A 4,687-nucleotide genomic window follows, 5' to 3' on the forward strand; every position below is an offset into this window, starting at 1 on the left:
CGTATGTAACGGATAGGTAGAAAAAAATCAAGTATCGGGTCAAAACAAGCCATCATACTATAATTTCGTTTTCGCTAAAATAGCTTATTCTGGAGAAAAATATTTGCGAGGATTATAGTCTGAAAGAGCAGTCGAGCAGACAAAGTGGTCTATAATCTGATGGCTTGTCAGCTACCTTTAACGATGTAGGAATACGATAGCGGAGAGACTTTTAACTGGTTGGGTACTTATCATGTGCTTATGATCTAAATCAGTGTTGTCCTAACTAGAGTCCGCGTACACCTGGGGGTCCGCAACAAAGATCACAGGGGTACGTGAACAAACAAGGAACACACACGCCTCACATCTCATGATACGTTGTATAAGTATTTTTCAAGCAGTTTGTTATTAAATCATCTTTATTTGTGTATTGAATTCGATTATTTATTATTATTATTAATTGCATTACCCTAATTAAAACAGGGGGCTACGTAACAGTACAAGAAAGGAATAAAGGGTGCAATAAGTGAAGATGTTTGGACAACACTGATCTAAATCAGTGGTATTCTTTTACCACCGATCAATATATAATGATCTCCATGGTTCCGTTCTATGTATGTCATCTTTTCAGATTCAGGTATATTGCTAGTTATGAATAGTGTAATGGTAAAATCGAGCTTAGTTCAAAGCCGTCATTTTCATACAGCTCCATGGCCCTCCAGGAAGTATCCCATGGGCCCTAGGTTGTGAACCGCCGTCTATCACTTAATTGGGACCCAGTAACGATTAGTTCAGAGTTCATGGACATATGTTTTTTTAATCTTTTTTTATATAGAACAAAGAAGGGAAGAACGAAAAAAACACACGAATATATATATCCATGTGTTTTCCCAATTTTCCCAATCTTTCCTTCGTTGTTCTGTTTACATTTTGTTCAGCATGAATCCTCCACAGTCTCGATATTGTTCAGCAGCGCATTCGAGAGTGGCTGGCGTTGACCTATACGAAATGTCGGGTCTTATTTGCCTATAGTAGTTTCACCAAGAATTATATCAACAGGAAACCGACAATATGTTACTCTCGCACCACCAATCCACTACTTTCTGTCCTCTGTTGAATGCATTTCGCCCAATACATTTCAGCTGGTGTCACTGCCTGACTTCATTTGTCACTCGGGGGGGGGGATATATAAAGCTTTAAACGAAAGGGTTACTTCGAAACAAATATGCCAAAATTAATTGCACAGTGAAGTATGACATATGTATCAGGCTAGACAGGCATTTATGGGAAATATTTTCGATGACAGTGCATGGTGTGTGTACATATAGGCCTACTAGTCTGGCTCAGTAAAATTACCTGTGATTCGTCAACAGATATTTATGACACTGAATATCAGTTAAATTGGAGGAATCTAGCCAAAAGAGATTCTCTCTCTCTGTCGCTTTCTCTCTCTCCCTCTCTCTCTCTCTCTGTTGCTCTATCTCTCTTTCTCTCTCTCTCTCCCTCTGTCTCTGTCTCTCCTTCCCCCCTCTCTCTCTCTTTCTCTCTCTCTCTCTCCTCTCTCTCTCTCTCTCTCTCTCTCTCTCTCTCTCTCTCTCTCTCTCTCTCTCTCTCTCCTCTCTCTCTCTCTCTCTCTCTCTCTCTCTCTCTCTCTCTTTCTCTTTCTCTGTGGTCTGTCTGTCTCTCTCTATCCATATATCTATCTATTTATTTATCTATCTACCTATCTATCTCTTTATCTGTCTCTCTCTCTCTCAAAAGAGATTCGGTAATTTGGAGTACGCCAGAGTTCATTGTGAGTTGTTTCTTTCCTTTTTTCTTCTGGGATCGGAAACAGTAAAGTCGAACCCAGGTTTAACGAACCTCAAAAGCCTGGTGGTTCAGCAACCAGTCTACCCAAACAGTGATTCTTGACGTGAAGAAGATTAAACACCTGTGCCTTTTTTCGTAATTCACAAAATCCTTTTTTATACACAGGTACCAGGTATTACACTCGACTCGTATGGAATTATGTTTGTTTGTGTTTTGGTCTCTGTATTTTTCATTATTTTTTAAAGCCAGTTTAGTTTGCTTTCTAGATAGAATTGCATGATGGCAAGAGAAAAAAAAATGATTGAGAACACCTTTATACACGTTAGATTCGTTGCCTGCTGACCGTGGCATTGCACTTCTTAACAGAGGATCGACGTATTTTCTTCGCTGGCGTTGTTCCTCCTCTGACTTATGGCAGATGATCACGGCATGTGTGCAAAATTCTTAGATCGGTTAAGTTTCGATTCTTTTTGGAAGCTTTGCAATACGTGTTCATCTGAGTTGTAAAGGATATTGATAAAACTGAAGAATGATATTTTTGCGTGAGTGCTATGCATACAGTTAACGATTAGATTTATAATCTGAACTGGGTTTTGTGACAAGTTCATGTGCACAATATTTATATAATTTGTGAGTTATCTGCCATAATCTATAATTGCTGGTTAATTAAGACAATCAACGAAGTTTTTTAGTATCAAAACGAAGAAAAAAAATGACATATAAAAAAGTTAACAAAGGTATAACTAATGAAAACGAAGGCACAATGAAGAGAAAAGAAACAAATAGCAGAGCATTCGCACATTTTGTGAAAAAAAATACAGATGAAAATATTCAGAAAGCATCAGATTCCCCTTAAACGAAGCGCAGCACCTGGCAATGTCGATGTAAATTTTCCTTGATCTTTCTCCCAACTGCGAATGCGCTCGAGTCAGTCCAAATACCTTATAACAGACATACGCTGCAGTATTTCTGACCTTATACTTTTCGAATATCAAAATAAAGATCTCGTTGTGGCGATCATGGATTCCCAACTATGAATAAATATGTGCTCTTTTGATATATATTCAAATGCATTCAGACCCGAGCCTTTGATTTCCGCCGATATTGAAACGTAAAGAATGTTGTTGGTCTAAAAAGAGTACTTTTTTGCATATTGCAGACGAGGCGAATTTTCAGAGAATTTGCAAGGTATCATTTATCGCAGTGGAAAAGACTGTAAAAATGAAATGGTTAATACTAGTTTACTTTGGCTTTTTTTTTGTAATTGAAGGATATAATTTATATTTTTTTGTGGTTTCATATTGTATTTCTATCCAAAACAGAATGTACGAAACGTTTGAATTTATTATTATATTAATGGGAATTGTGCATTAGTTGAATTAGAATTACAAAGATATTAATGATTAACTAAACTAGATATGAAATAGTATTGAGTCTGAATTACTTAATTTCGTTCATACAAATACATTTGTTTTATCGTTATTGCCCCAAAGGACTTTTGTTGCCATAAAATTCACATCCACTAAAATACAATTACAAAAAAGTAATACAGTCATTTATGCATATTTGCTCATACTGTACATATCACAAAACGTAAACATATAAACATACACACATTTATATAAACAAGTGTGATGCATGTTTGTGTGTGTGATCGCTCGGGCGCACTCAAATACAAATGTTTTTTTTTGTGTTTATATGTGGGTATGTTTGCGCGTGCAAGTGCGTGCGTGTACACATATAGTATATACACTACAATCCTTTACCTACATGCATTGGAAGCGCGTAAATGGGCCACAGAGGACGATGTTCGAGCCAGAAGCGGGGACGAACATAAAGTGAAAAGTTCTGTGGCTGAGGAGACGGAGGGGGATGGGGGGGGGGGTAGGCGAGCGAGGAAGCCTGGGGTCAGGAACGAAGAGTATTATGGAGGGGGGAGGGGAAGAGACGAGAGAGAGTAGGGGAAGGGGAAAGAAGAGGCAGAGGGAAAGAGAAGAGAGAGTTGGGATGAGAAGAGGAAGAGGGAGAGGGCAAGAGAAGAGGGAGAGAGGACGAGAAAGGGGAAAGAGGAAGAGAAAAGGAAGAGGGGAAAAGAGTGAGATCTGCGGTCGCTGTCGAACTTTGGGGATCGCGAAGTTATTGTTGTTGTTGTTTTTTGGGGGAATAGCCTTATAGATCCAGGAAAAAGATGAGGAGAGGAAAGGAGGGTCATGAGGAGAGAGGAGAGGAGAGAGAAGACTCTGTACTTTCCCGGAGAGAGAGGAGAGGAGAGAGTAGATTCCCGTAATAAAAAAAAGAGAGAAGGAGAAAGAGACGAAGAGAGAGAAGGCTCCATTCTGGGGGTCCCGCTGAGACAGAAGGAAGGGGCAGATAGAGAAGGAGGAGAGAAGGAAAGCAAGAAAGGGAGGAAAGGGAAAGGAAGGAGGAAGCGGAAGGGAGGAAAGGAGGGAAACAAGAAAGGGAGAAAGATCGGAGGAAAGAGAAAATGTGTTCCTTTTGGGGTCCCAGAGAGAAAGAAGGAGAAAAAGAAGCAGAGGACAGAGAGAGAGAGAGAGAGAGAGAGAGAGGCGAGCGAGAGCAGAGGCCAAAGGAGTGCCAGCGAAATATGAGAAAACAAAAAACAAAAATGCTTCATTTTGGGGGTCCCTAAGAGAAAGAATGAGAAAATGAAGAAGACAGCAAGAGAGATGAAGTAAGACGAGAGAGAGAGAGATAGAGGATCGAGAGAAGTGATCAGCGTAGTACGGAGAGAGAGAGAGAGACAGACAGAGAGAGAGAGAGAGGACCGAGAGAAGTGATCAGCGTAGTACGTAGAGAGAGAGAGAGACAGACAGACAGAGAGAGAGAGAGAGGACCGAGAGAAGTGATCAGCGTAGTACGTAGGGAGAGAGACAGA

Source organism: Penaeus vannamei, chromosome 22, assembly GCF_042767895.1.
Source record: "Penaeus vannamei isolate JL-2024 chromosome 22, ASM4276789v1, whole genome shotgun sequence".
NCBI classification, from domain to species: Eukaryota; Metazoa; Arthropoda; class Malacostraca; order Decapoda; family Penaeidae; genus Penaeus; species Penaeus vannamei.